Here is a 15918-nt window from a genome sequence, read left to right as displayed (position 1 = left end):
GCAAAACTGAGAAGTAGTAGTCTGACCTGAGAGAAAGGAGAAGTTTAAGTTATGTAATAAGTGGATGTGAAGTGATGCTAAAGGGGTTGAGGGTGTTAATGATGAGGTGTATTTGATTGGAGTTAGTCAAGTGAGGGTGTGTCCTCTAAAGTAATATATGTAGGAGTAGTGGGGGGCGGGTGGAAATTGGGGGCAGGGTAGGGGAGCGGAGTGAGCCCGCAGGGCGAACGGAGAGGGAAGAGCCAAGAGAGCAGAGTGTGATGGAAGACAATCAGTGAAGAAAGAGAATGATCCAGTGGTAAGTCTAAACGTGGGGACTGTAGAAGAAAGCTCAGAGTCAAGTGGGAAGGAGGTCAGGGTGAGGACACAGACCAAGGGTGTCGTATGACTGAGAGGAGTGAGTGGGTAAGTGAGTCCAAGAAGACCTGAGAACTAGTGGAGAGGGAGAGAGTGCAGTAAAGGGGAAGGCAGCATAGTGCAGAGAGCTATGCAAGTGACACTGTCTAGTGAGGTGCAAGGTAATGGTAAAGAGAGGTCCCTACCTAGTTTGGTCAGGTTAGGGGGACATGTGGAAGAACAAGAGAATGTGGGAAGGAGGATAAGGAGAGGTAAGACTTATGTAAAAGAGCAGAAGTTAATGGCTGATGGGGGGGAGGGGTTGGCTGCTGGCTTTCCTGACCGAGAAATTAGTCTAGCTTAGCAGAGTCTAAACAATCATATGGATAGAATTTATATCTGTATGAATTAATACATACTTTCACTTTTTTTACAAAGGAAAAAATTCTCTCAGTGAGCTGTTTAGTTATTCCCTTAGTAAGTACGGATCTTCAGAGGCATCCACCCAGGAAAATGCAAGTGTTTGACACAGGGACAGTCTGGAACACAGAGTTTCACTTTTTTTACAAAGGAAAGAATTCTCTCAGTGAGCTGTTTAGTTATTCCCTTAGTTAGTACGGGTCTTCAGAGGCATTCGCCCGGGAAAATGCAAGGGTTTGACACAGGGACAGTCTGGAACACAGAGTTTCACTTTTTTTACAAAGGAAAAAATTCTCTCAGTGAGCAGTTTAGTTATTCCCTTAGTTAGTACGGGTCTTCAGAGGCATCCGCCCGGGAAAATGCAAGTGTTTGACACAGGGACAGTCTGGAACACAGAGTGTAAAACAAGCAAGGTGCACAGCAGCCAGGTGGAGGGAAAAAGAGAAGAAAAAAAAAGAAGGTACCTATGCTTTTTTTTATTATAAATAAAGCATTGAAACATTGTTTCAAGGATCACATAAAGGACTGGAAATATATCAGTGCTTGTCTTATGGACTAATGTAGATTGCCTCAGGGGTTCTTACTTAAAATAGTGTGGGTCCCTTACATGTGGCCTAGTATATATGCTTTCAAATTCTTCCAAGATGGAGAATTTTTGGAAGATGACTTAAGATTTACTAGAAATGGTGGTTGATGAGAAGACTTGAATACGGTCACATTTTGTTAATTTAAATACATTTCTAGAGATCTGATATTCTTAGATCCTACATGTAAAACTGAGATAGTGTGTCCGTCCATTAAAAATAATACTAATAGGTGGAGTTTTGTATAGCTAGCAACACTAAATGACAGCCCTCAAACAGCTAAGGAATTCATTAAAGGTGTGCATTCTGCAGCTCACAGCACTTCTGTATTTTAGCTCACAGCATACAATGGGAGTTGTATTACTGACACTGTTTCTAACATCTGATGAATAAGAGTGTGGAATACTTTCAAAGGATGTGTACGTTTGGAGTTAGGAGAATGACCACAGCTGCTTTGTCCTGATGCACTGCAGTGCCTTACATTTCCATCTGTTTAGTAGCCCTGTTCTTCGAGCTTGGTGTTGGGGTGGGTCATTGTGCTTTACAGTAGTCTAAACTGATGAACAGAACTTACTGCTATATTATCTGATTATATTAGTGAAGGTATAATATAAATTGTACAACATCTGTATGCAACCCATGGTTTTCCATTACTTGATAATGATCTGATGCTGAAGTGCAAAATTAATAAATCATGGAGTAAAAGAAAATGTATAAATTAAGACAAAATTCCCTACCATTCTACAAATTTAGAGGATGGTGTAAGACTAAGGTTATTACTCCTGGCAATTAAACAAGGAATGCCTACAGCTTCATTGACAGCTCATAAGCTACAATGAGTAGTTCTGTTTCCTCATAGGGTATTGGGGGATGAGTCAGGATTCAGTCTTAAGGTTAATGTTACTAATTTGTGGTCCGATTTGATTAGGGTTGAGGTTAAAATTGGTGGGAAGCAGTGCTCAACATATTGTTAAGTTCAAGTTGATTGTATTTCCCCTAGTTGGGAGTGCAGAATAATTGTTCCAGAGAATTTGCACTGATGAAGTCTGGAAATACTTGAACATGCATGTTTGAAGACATATTAGTCTCCAGGTTTATGCAGGGACAGGGATAGTTGAAGTCTCCTAGGAGAAAGGTGTTTAGTTTAGGACACAGGGACTTCATACTGGTTAGGTAGGAGGTGCAGGTTGCAGGGTATATATATATATATATATATATATATATATATATATATATATATATATATTTATAGGGAGTCCAGTTGTTAGTTATGATGTGTTAATGGGTTTTGTCTATAGTAAGTCGGACATGGAGGAGTTCTAGTTTGTTTGTTTTTTTGCTGAGTCTAACAAGTTTGTAGTTAAAATTGTTAGTTAAGAATATACAGACCCCCCCCCCACACACACACACACTTTTGGGTTTTTGTCTAATGTGGTGGGCCTCGATGAATGATAGCCATTGAATACTTACACTGATGGAGTGCTTTCAATGGTCTTTAACCAGGTCTCTTTGATAATGCATATATTGATGTTTTCCAGGGTAAGTGGTGCTTATATCATATGGATTTTTTTTGTAAGGCTTCTAGCACTGATCAATATGTTCATTTTGTAGGGCTTCTTTTTAGTTATGCTGGAAGCTTTAGAAGACTAACATTGTTAGCTGGTCCAGTGGCATAGACATATAAGGCCCTGACTATAGCCCAGGTGACCTAGCCTTGAATAGTGGTTAGGGTGACTGATGGAGTGGCAGGGAGGAATGGGTGTGACCATCTTGGAGAGGGTGCAAGTCCAATGGTGCTCATGTTGATGATCTCAAATGGAGGCTGGGGATGTCACACTGGCCAAAGAGGGGTTTAAGGGTGGAGATATGGCTGAGCTGGTGCAGAGATGAGGTGAAATGCTGCACATCTCCATTGCAAACTTGTCCCCTGTACTGCATTATGGACTTGCAGAAGATGAGTAAGTCTAAAATAAAAAAAAAAAAAAAACCCTGTGGCCAGAAGCACAGATGTGTTAAACCCCAGATGCCTATTTCCGCGACTGGGACCAGCAGCACTGGATTACATCTGGGGGTGGTGATTAGCAGCTGGTAGACCAAATATGGACAGATACTGGGGAGCTGGGCTGGCAAAATGATTGAAGGTGGAAGTGGGAGAAAAAAGTGAGCAAAAAAAAAAAAAAGAAGACTGACATTGTCTAAAAAAGGCATTACTAGAGTGGACAAGGTTTTAGCCAATACACAGAAATTTTACAAAAGAGACGCAAGCTGTCCCTGACAAAGCATTTATAATGGTTTACCATCTCTCCCAGGCTGACATATATTGGATCAGCTCAGAATGACAGTAGAAGCTGTACCAATTGTTGAAGTCAATCCTGTTTTTTTCATATTACAACATCATTCTTGGTGATAGCAGAATACTGCTCAAGGCTAGAGTAACACCCGAAAAACACAAATTCCAAAAGCTCTATTGTGTCTGCTTCCATATAGCACATGGAGGTACATGTCAAGTCATTTACACCCACATGTACAATGACTGTGTCATATGTTTACCTGTGGTGCAATGTCTTGAGTATATATATGATGTGGCAAATCTTGATGCATTTTAGGCAACTAACCGTGACAGCCTGGTGAATGGTGCATTGGTGTGTCTCACTATGGAGTCTCCTTCAGCTAGTATATTGTATCAAGTGATGATTTGCTTTATGGGCTTTTGACATGCAACAATGTGACACTTGGACTAATGTTTCATGGTGGGTGCTGCCTGTATTGCATTTGTGAGATTTTGCTGAGGGTACTTGTTTCTTTGGTTACATTGAGGAAGTACCTTTTAAAAGCCAATCCATAAATTGATCTGTGTTTAGTCTGAACCATTTCTGACTGGTCTACTGTGGCGGTGTGTGTGATAGTTGTTATGTGTGAGAGTTTTACCTCTGTTAACATTATATAATTACATCTCTCATACACTGTCTCTACTTGTTTAAGTAGTAGGTGGGAATTAGTGAACATAAGACAACTATTACACTGTCTCAGGATGCACATTATAACCAAGCAGCTTAAAGGTTAGTTGTCAAATACCTGAAGTGTTATCTGTCTAAAATGAACAATTTAAGTCTACACACAAAGAGGAATGCACCTCTTTGAACAAACCAGGGGCTCTTCATGCAACTGCTGACTATTATGTACACTAGGGATTTGTAAGGTAGGTGGGTAGGTAGTATAGTTAAAGTTAAGGTTCTAAGTGCCTGTACAGCATTGGTAACCATGGCTGCATGATCAGCAGCATTGCACAAATCTAGACAATTCATAATAGCGCAGAAAACTTAAAAATATTCAAAAAAGTCTTTTGGCCAATAGCAAAATAGCACACCTCAAGGTTCTACAGCAACCAGAAGCTTAGAAATGATTAGGATCTTTCCTTACTCTCAATAAAGTACAGACTAAGACAAATCATAGTCAGACTACACTAAATACCAAGGATAAGTGCAGAGCTATCACAGCCACTCAGGAAGAATGCAAAATTTACTTATCCCACTATCATGATAGTGGCTATGTATGATGTGTATATGTGTGTGTATGTATATATATATATATAAATATATAAATATATATATATATATATATATATATATATATATATGATCGCACTGATCCCCGAAGGAACTTTTTACCGAAGCACAAACAGCCGGGCATACTTCCGTGAAAGTGCTTTTTACCGAAAAAGAACTTTCACGGAAGTATGCCTGCAGCTAGAGGGAGTCATGGGGGAATGACTGTTGTGGAGATCGTACTACAGTGCGGATAAGGGAATATTCCCTTTTCCTTACTGTAGTGTGATCTCGGAGTGTGAATATTAAAGTAGGGGGTGTGTGGGGGGCACAGCCCCCACATGGGGGGGGTGCAGGGGTGCTTGTCCCTTTGTAAAAAAGTAGATTTATTGTTTTCTTTTTTTTTTTAATGCACTTTAACAAAAGCGCTTTTTCTGGGAAAGCACTTTCATTAAAGTGTGTTTGGTGATTGTCGATTCGGACTATTGAACTTTCATTCAATAGTCCTAAATCTATATATATATATATATATATATATATATATATATATATATATATATATATATATATATATATAGAGGTCTACTTTGTTTGATAGAAAGCATATTTCATGAAACTCATTTTGTCAAACCTCATTTCACTGAAAATGAATTGCCTGAGCACAATTCACTGAAAGCTCACTTCACTGAAAACTCATTTGACTGAAATTCATTTAGTCAAAACAGGTATATGCCCTGTTTCCCACTGTAGTGCGCTCCTGGAGTTAGTATATATATATATATATATATATATATATATATATATATATATATATATATATATATACATTAAGGGTGTGTGGGGGGATGGGGTGTGGGGGGCATAGCCCCCCTACCTATTTCAAATGTTGTAAACCTCAGACATGGATTTTTACAAATCAAATGAATAACTCTTTCCAGAAAGTAATATATACGCAAACTATGTGGAGGCTATGCCACCCACACCCCCTAACTATATATACTAACTCCAGGATCGCACTATAGTGGGGAACAGGGCATATACCTGTTTAGACAAAATGAGTCTCAGTCAAATGTGTTTTCAGTGAGGTGAGCTTTCAGTGAATTGTGCTCAGGGAATTCATTTTCAGTGAAATGAGCCTTCGACAAAATGAGTTTCAGTGAAATGTGTTTTTTATCAAACAAAGTAGACCCATCTATATATATATATATATATATATATATATATATATATATATATATATATATATATATATATATATATATATATATATATATATATATATATATATATATATAGGTGTGTGTGTGAGTGTGTGTGTGTGTGTCTATAAGAGGCGAGATTGCATTGCTTTAGACATGTGCTGAGGAGGGATGCTGGGTATATTGGGAAAAGGATGCTAAGGATGAAGCTGCCAGGTAAGAGGAAAAGAGGAAGGCCTAAAATAAAGTTTATGGATGTGGTGAGAGAGGACATGCAGATGGTTGGTGTGACAGAGCAAGATGCCGAGGACAGGAAAAAATGGAAACAGATGATCTGCTGTGGTGACCCATAATGGGAACAGCCAAAAGAAAAAGAAGATATAGATATATATTATATATATATATATATATATATATATATATATATATATATATATATATATATATATATATATATATATATATATATATATATATATTTATACACTCACACACACACACACACACACACACACACACACACACACACACACACACACACTCACACACATACATACACCTATGTGTGTGACAATTGCTTAAATCACCTAAATATCGACAGCCTAAATACTAACAAAAAACACAATATTCAAAATATTAACAGTTAAAAATATCTAAACACAAAATATTGACAAAACATAACTAGATCTCAATGTTTTTGCACATCTCATGTTTGGAGTTGAAGTCCCCACACCCATTGGTAATTATATATATACCAACTCTGTATTTGCACAACAGTGGGGAAATGGCATATACCCTTTCTTGAAGTAAGTTTAATCTTGTCAATATTTTGTGTTAATATATTTTTAACTATCAGTATTTTGTGTTTAGATATTTCTAACTGTCAATATTTTGAATGTTATATATTTTTGTAAGTATTTAGGCTGTCAATATTTAGATAGTTTAATCAGTTGTCATACACACACACACACACACACACACACATATATATATATACAGTGTAATAATTTATTACTATATTTGTCTTTCCTTATGCTATATGTTTTTTTTCTTTGCAGATACATACAGCACTTCTTTGTTAAACTATACTAAGCTTGTTATTACTGTTGAATGCATCATGCATTATATAGTACATAGTACTAATTATAATGGTACAGTAGCCTTATAATTGTGTGGGATTGTCATCATAATTGTTACTATGCATTTTTACTGATGACATAGTTGTAAGCATCTCATGTTATTTGTTTGATAGCTGCTAATTATAGGCTTCATTTGTAGTTAGTAGACATTGCTGTTATTTTGTTTTTTTCATCAGACTAAATGTTGTCCCTGACTTACCTTATTGCCAACAGTTTACACTGTATTTATAATCAGTTATTTTATAAAACTATTGTACTTCTGTTTGGTCTTTTTTTACCTCTGTACCCTTTGCAAACTGCAATTAAACGTACTGCACTCAGCTCCTTTTTTCTCTGTCTTCCATTTCTAAACAGCTGATGTTAAAATTACTGCAGTCAACTTCCTTCCTTTATTCTCTCTGTCCTTTGCAAACCGTTATTGTTATAATACCACTGTCATCTCTGTTTCTAACTGTTCTTTTTCAGTCTAGCAGTGTACACAAAGTGGATCCATTGCACATCATCTGTAAATGTGCAGATTGTACTATAACAGCTCCAAAGAAGTAAGCCCACCTCCCAGGTTGTTTTAAACCCCCAAGCTGTTTTACAATCGACTGAATTAAGACATAAGTTGAGCAGCTGTCATGACTGCCTTGTGCTCCTGCTACAAGTATAATTACAGCATAGTTTTTCAGTAGCATTATTCTCTGTAGCTCTGTTTTGCAAATAATTTTTATCTCAAGTCCTGCATGTTTCAGTTTTATTTTTAATAATGCAAACAAGTTGCTCACATGCACGCATTGTATACGCAATATAATATTGCCTCTTATTCTGACTAGAATGTGGAGTAATTTAAATAAATCTGCAGTGAATAAGTGAATGTATTCACATACATCACAAACGTGGAAAGTACAGGCACTGCAACTTGTTTGCTTTACTTATTAAGCAATCCTGCATAATTAACCCCATATTTCACCACAATGAAAAACAGAATCATATGCTACACTTCACATTTGTAAATAACACAATCTAAAACTTCTAATGAATGACTTCTAATATATATATATATATATATATATATATATATATATACAAAGCCTCATATACTCAACCTGATCTATGGTTACCAAATCTTATCAATATGTTTAAAATAAATAAATAAATAAGACACCTTACTAGGTTGGGTCGGGTGGCACAATGCCAGGGTTATCCTATGGGCTAGGCTTGTAAAGGCCCCAGGGCCATTAGCCTAGTACACACCCATGAACCTATAAACTATTATACAGTGCCTATCTAGTACTCCTATACGTATTAGTCACTTTAACTAGTTCCACATAATATTAATTTTAAAACAGAAATGTTCTACACTCCAGAAGCAGACAAAATTTCAAATGTAACAGTAATGTCCACATTTTTAACGTCAGATAGACCAGCTACAACACTCTCAACTACTTAAATTATGTTCTATCCAAGAGCAAGAAGTATATAACAGTCTTAATTAAATTAATATATGTACATAGATGTGGTGGCACTGAATCAAACCGAGGCCCACAGTGACACTAACTTCCAAGCCCGGAATAACCTATAGGGCTGACAATGGCATATATACCAAGATAAAAAACTTCCAGGGCTACAGCTGTGCTTTGCCTTATACCAACCACATATTATGACTATATCAGAAACATGGCTGAAACTGACAGAAATACATGAAGAAATCCTCCCTTTGGGCTATGCTGTTATGCAATTAGATATGATTAATAAATGTGTTGAAGGCATATCAACAATATTTCTAACACACTGAGACTTGCAAGAAATATAGTACTAATACTTACAGTTTATAAAGCTAAAATATTCCTTGCATTTCTCAAAAGTGATATCCATGTATTCTACCATTAACTGAATATACGAACATAAACAGAAGACGCCCTATCTTGTCTAACTGCCAATATAAAACAGGGCATAATTATAATAGGAGACTGTAGTGTAGTCTGGCATATAAATTATGTTCTACTTAACATCAGCCTCTTTCGTCTAACAAAATTTCTTACAGGCACAACCAGGACAGACAAAACTTCAGCATGAAACAGCAATCTTGATAAACTTCTTTCTAACACCCAAAGACTTTCACACCAGCAGGAAACATGATGGACACATTAAGTGAACAGCAGCTGTGATATCTGGTTTAATACAAAATCACTAAAACTGTAACCTAGATGGAATGTACAACTTTAAATATTTCATTGAAGACATCTTCAACTTATTACTTAATAAGTGTAATTGGAATTTGATTGAAAATGTCCTACAAGTTGAAACTGTGCAATATTTTAATGCACATCTTTTCAACATTCCAAATTCACTTACCTCATTTCATAGAAGAAAGGATTCAGTACCATGTAGTTGTTTACAGCTAAACAAACTATGCAACTCTGAGATAATGCTTGGAAAGTATGGCAAAAAAATACCCAGAACCATTTAAAAAATGTAGATAAGTAAAGAATAAAGTAAAATGCATGCTATGTTACAATATGACACAAATCATTACTATAATAATTTCAAACAACACATAAACCTGGGAAAATAACACAACCAAGTTATCACCTGATAAATGCAACTAGAATGCAGAATGCAAATTCAGTACTAATTTTATTCAAGCTTGCACACTACTTCTAAAGCAACAACCTAACCCCCTGATGCATCATTCAGGTTAAATTAATGTTATTTTTTCAAAGTATGCCTTATCTCAACAACAGCTATAAGGAAACATTTTACCAAGTAAAAACTAACAGCATTAGCTTTTAATAATCTCCTCCAGAATTAGAATAGTTGGCAACTCAATAGCATTATCCATCACAACTGCACCCCAAACATCCTCTTTCCCTCTCTCCCCATACTCACACACATCTTCACTACCCAATTCTCACCCTAGCTTTTCTCCTTACAGCATATAACATTAATTTTATTGTTGCATATTTGACTACCACCACCAATACCATACCATCCTTCTTTTCTGACTCATCTTATTACTCCTCTGCTCTTTGCTTCACCATAACTTTCAATCCTGTTTATCTCATCTCCCACTGTACTTTTCATTTCATAATAAATACTATTTACTCCCTACTTACTACAAACTACTATAATAGTGACCTTCTAGCAAATGTTACTATGACCATTTAACAGAACTCACTCATGCTACATATACTGTACCTCCTTCAACCAATCTTAAAATATTCAGCTAGAAAGAACATCAAATGTTATGCCTTTTGTACTTCCTTGTACATATACCTGTGTGAATCAGAATCTAATGCATGGGTTATATCTGACCCTACTGTAAAACTGAAATGTATCCTATACTTTGTTATATGATTATCTGCCTTCATATTGTTGTATTCACAAATACTATGCATACAAAATGTAAATTTCTATAAAAATATATTAATTTTATTTTTCAAATATTTTTCTAAAAATGTTCAGGTTTGATTTTTGTTTTCAGATTTTTCTAGAACTGTCCCTGTAAGCAAATAAATATGGTTGGGAGGGTGGTCTAATAGTTAAGGTGTTTGCCTTACAAACACAAGGTGCAGGGTTTGAGTCTTACAAGGCATAGCTGGCTAGGCTTACAATGGCTCACAAGAGCAATTAACCTAGTACTAACCTATGAACCTATGTGTGTAACAGTGAAGTCTGCAGTTTGAACACCAGTCTGTGGGCTACATTTTTATGTAAATTATAAATATTATGGCAGCCTAAAACAAATAAATAAAAAGACAAAGAACATTATCCACTATAACAGCTATACTATCGCTATAATAGCTCCATTTACTTAGACCACAGCAGTCCCACCAGTACTTTCTCCTTTGACTGTGCTCCATTAATTGTTTTTAGCAGTCCACTGTCTCCCTTCTTTAAGTTTATTTCTACTTTGCTCCAGATGCTTGTATAACCACTTTCAGTTATGAGTCATTATTTTTCCAGATCTGCAGTCCTGTATTCTGCCTTATTGTTCCCGAATTATTTTGCTGATATTTGGGTGTTGGGGGTAGCCTTTGGACTTTGCATTTCAAAGTCCATAAAACCTCCTTACCATTATACAGTTGGTCAAATAGCCAAGTGCAGTGTTTTACTGTTATATATCACCATTAGTCAGGTCAAGATGATATTAGACTAACTCTCCTATTAAAAATGTGTCCTAGATCAACAAAATCAAGACTTTCATCTACTTGCACATTTGCCCTTTAAACTGCATTGTACTTATCTCTCTCAGCAGATTTATGGCTGTTTAAGTTCAGTCACTGATTATTTTTTTCTGACTCTTTGCCAAGTTTTCTACCCGTTTCATTCACCCTCAGTAAAAGCTGAGGCTCACTCTGCTACCCTACCCTACCCACAATTCCCAACCACCCCTCTTACTCTACATTTATACTTCCGTAGCACCACCCACATATTGATAGATATTAATGCAAAATTAGCAGATCCCTCAGAATGATGTATAATCTGCACAATGTCACAATATACAATATATATAAATATATATATTGCACAGTATTATGTAGTATAAAGAGTGCACAATGTATATTATAGTGTATAATTTCCAGTAGCACATGTAATGTATAGTATCATGTGGTTAGAGTATCCTCCATTTCATGAATTAGCAACCATTTTGTAGTAAAGAGCACACATCTGCTTAGGTTTCATTTCTTTACTAGCATTTCTTGTAGATGATGCTAGCAAGAGACTGCCCATAGCAACAAGAGACAGCCCACAGTAACCAAAACAGCACTGTGATAGCCATTACATATTATGGTCAAGAAAACTGGAATTAAATCCTATTCCACCTACAATAACATTTACATTCCTTCTACGGGACTATATACCTAATATGGTCAAGAAAACTGGAAATACTTCAGACTCCACCTACAAAGACAACATACATTCCTTCAACTGGACTATGTAACTTGGACAGCAGCCAAAACTAAGAGAGAGAGAGACAAAGAGACTACACCCAGGAAAGGAACTTTAGAAAAAAACACTTCAAGCAACATAACCAATTACTATGCTGTAAATGTTCAAAGTTTCATAAAATTTTGTAGTTTATACCATGCACAGTTTTATAGTAAATTGCTTAAAAGTATTTTCCATCTCAGAGTATTTTTGTTGGTAAAGTTTGCATAAAGTGTGAAGAGTGCGGGTATGGGACAAAAAAGTCCCACACAAAGTTCGACAAACTTAGGCAGAAGAAAGTAATAAAGTACAATTAACACTTATTAAAATCTAACAATGGTGACCCAGCAATCCTGACTAGGATTTTAGTCCTTTTTGTCTGACAAAAGAACAGCGAGTAAGTGGGCATTGTCTTTATTGCTCATAGTACCAATCACAGTCAATAAGTTCATTGCACTTAGCCAGCTTCTATTTCCTTTGTTTCAAGATTCAGTCATAAATGACCAAATAGTCATTACCAACAGTAGCTATTTTGCTTTATAATTCATAGAGGCAGAGATGTTTGCTATAGTATGATAACAGACATAAAGAACACTTAAAGTTCAAGTAATGTCAGTGCTGACATACAGTTCGATTTTTATCGAGTTCCAGTTTTGCACCAGGGTCAACGGCGAATCCCAGAAGGACTTTGCTTTGACAGGTTGCATCAAATTGACAGGGACAGAGAACGGCTTTCATCAGGAAAAGAGCATCAAACAGCCTGATCACCTTTTTGACTATATTTTTTTTAGGGTAAGCTTTCACAGTAATTAGCTATGGAAACAATACAAAAGATAGCAGCTAAATGCACTGTACCCTTAGCTCTCTCTCTGTTAAAAGTAATTATAAAGATGTGTGGCCACAAATAACTAATTGGTATTTGCAGAATAGTCAAGTAAATAAACTTTTCATTAAGTGAGGTTTTCAACATGTAGTGCTAGCCAAACCATTGCTTGGTATGAACAGTTATGTTGAACATTATAAAGACAGCAACAGCTGTGCTACTCAGCAAGAATGTATTGCATGCTTTAGACACATGGTGGATTTTTGCAAGCAGTGTGTGTCAAAGTGGGAGAGTAAAGCAAAATCAGTGTCAAGTAACATACTTAAATCAGGATGTTTTTGTCATAGGGACAGAGGTAAATTTAGTACACACTTTAATAGCTGTAGTTGAGCAGCATCAAAAATGTAACTTCAAGCTGGCATTTAAAAACTCTATGGATAAATGGAATGCAGTAGACAATAACTCACAGTAACTATAAAAAGTCTTAAATAAATTTCAAGAAACATGATCAGCAAAATATTAATGTAGTACAAAAGCTTCAACATCTGTTAATCAAGTTACAGAGCACAGACACTCACTTGGAAACCCTACTTACTGAGAAAGATCAACATAAACAGCAGACAGACACATTACATCATGAGGTAGAAAGGCTTGAACAGGCACTACAACATACCAAAGGGGAAGCAGAGGTATTGCAGACCAAAGTGCAAGACTTGGAACAGGTTTTAAAATAAAATGTGCTAGGTATATGGTATGTACCAGCATATTTATATTATCAAGAAAAGCACAAAAGTATAGATTTAAGACCCTGTCAGCAAGATAATGCACTCCCATATTTACATACATACATACATACATACACTCTCACACCAGAACAAGAAATATTACAGTAGTCCAAACTTCTTCAAGCTATGCCACAGCGGAACAAGGGTGAAGGATTATTTCAAAATGTGGTTAATTTTGAAAAATGGTCAGATACTGCAAGTAAAGGCTAATGGACAAAGGCTTTGTTGCAGTATTTTAAATGTTTTATTCCAAATGGTGACCAACTCTATAGTAATCAAAATGAGTGTAGACTGGATACTAAAGTAAGCAGAATATGTGCAGTCTTATTTGAACACACACTCAAAAGCCGACATTGGACCCCAAAATACTGGATCATTATAAATTTCAAAGAACAGATCAAATGATGGAACACGCAGAACTTTTTCAGACAGCGTTTCAGGTTATACATGCATATCCAGATGAACAAATGCAAACTAAGGATATACAAAGGCTAGCAGTAGAAGCATTTTTGCAACATGTTCAGGGAGTGGATGGGGGGTGTGAGATTTAATAAAGCAGAGAGAGCAACCACAGTAAAAGAAGCAACACAAAAACTAGTTAGACAAAAGAAGTTTGCAGATGCTAAGGACCCTATGGTTAAAATATCTGCAGTTGATGTGCAGTCTGATGACATAACAGAGGAAACTGTAGCTGAGGTCAGGAAAAAGACCAAACAGGGGTCAAAGACCAAGCCAAGTGCACCACCCAAAGATAGATAGGATGGTAAAAGGTTTGATATCAGTCAAATACATATTTTCTTTTTTTTTTGGTAAAACGTATAGTCGGTCATGGCAAGAACCAATGCCCAGATTATTAGAAATGGAAAAATAAGCAACCTGTAGAAGCAAGACCAGAATCTTTAGAGACAACAGAGAAACCATATTATAATCCCACTAGGGATTCATACAAAACACCTGTAGTTGACAGAGTTAATAAAGTGTGTGAAGTCTATAACCCACCTCCCTATAATCCTGAAGTGAAAGGTATCCATAATCGTTTATATCCAGAAATACCAACTTCTTTAAAAATCCAAATGTATGCTGAGGAAGAAAAGTACCAATGAATAACAACATTATACATGGCATATGTAAAAAACAAAGATCAAGAAAATTCTAGAACAGATAAGGAACAAATCAGGCTGGAAGGGTCACAGGCAAAAAAATAATGAAGAGGCAGCAGAAAACTTTAGCCTGATAAGTGGCATCACTGTGTAAAGAAAGGGTGGAGAGCATCCTTCAGATGCAATTGTCTGCTACGATAGCAGACTTCCAAAAATTCATGGGAGCAATGAACTAAAATCAAGAGTTTATAGAGGACTATGTCACAGTAGCAGCTGCTCTATACCAGTTAATTGAACCCAGAAAACAGAAAATTTACCAATTGCATGGTCAACAGATACTATTCAGGCTTTTACTGACATTAAGCAAAAGCCAGCACAAACAACACAACGAAAGCTACCAAACTCAAAACATCACTTTTACTAACAGGAAAGTGCAATGCCAGAAACTATATTAGTGGTACTATTGCAAAAATAGTCAACGGGTCAGCAAAAAGGAGCATAGAACAAGCTTGGACCCATTTTATTTTGAAGTAAGACACTGACACCAGTAGAAAAGGGATTCCATCAATGTATACAGGCTTTGTTAGCCATCCATTGGTGTGTTCAACAAACAGAGTATATTACACAGTTCTCCCCATAATAGTTTAACCACCTTATTATGCCATTAAAACATTATCCTACACCACATGCCCAAAATCCATCAGACCAACCAGATTTGCCAAATGGTTGCAGACATTGTAAGTGGAAGTGGAAGAGACTTCCTACCTCTACAAATTGGCAATGAACAATGATCATAATCATGACTGTGTACAACTGACAGAAGAGACATCCAAATCACTTTACAAGGTGGAGTTTGACAATAGACTTAATACTGTCTATGTTGATGGGGCCAGGTTCTGGAAGGATTGAATCTATTATATGGGATTTAGTAAAAGAAGTAAAAATGCACAAACCACCAAGAAAATCATCGCACAAGCAGTATGCAGACAATGAGAGCCAGTGAGCCCTGAAATATTCCAATGTGTGCTTTAAATTTCATTTATTTATTTATTTTATTTTACATTTGTTGA

This window comes from Protopterus annectens, chromosome 3.part0 (assembly GCF_019279795.1).
Source record: "Protopterus annectens isolate FY-2018-M chromosome 3.part0, PAN1.0, whole genome shotgun sequence".
Classification (NCBI taxonomy): domain Eukaryota; kingdom Metazoa; phylum Chordata; order Ceratodontiformes; family Protopteridae; genus Protopterus; species Protopterus annectens.
This window is presented reverse-complemented; position numbering follows the sequence as displayed.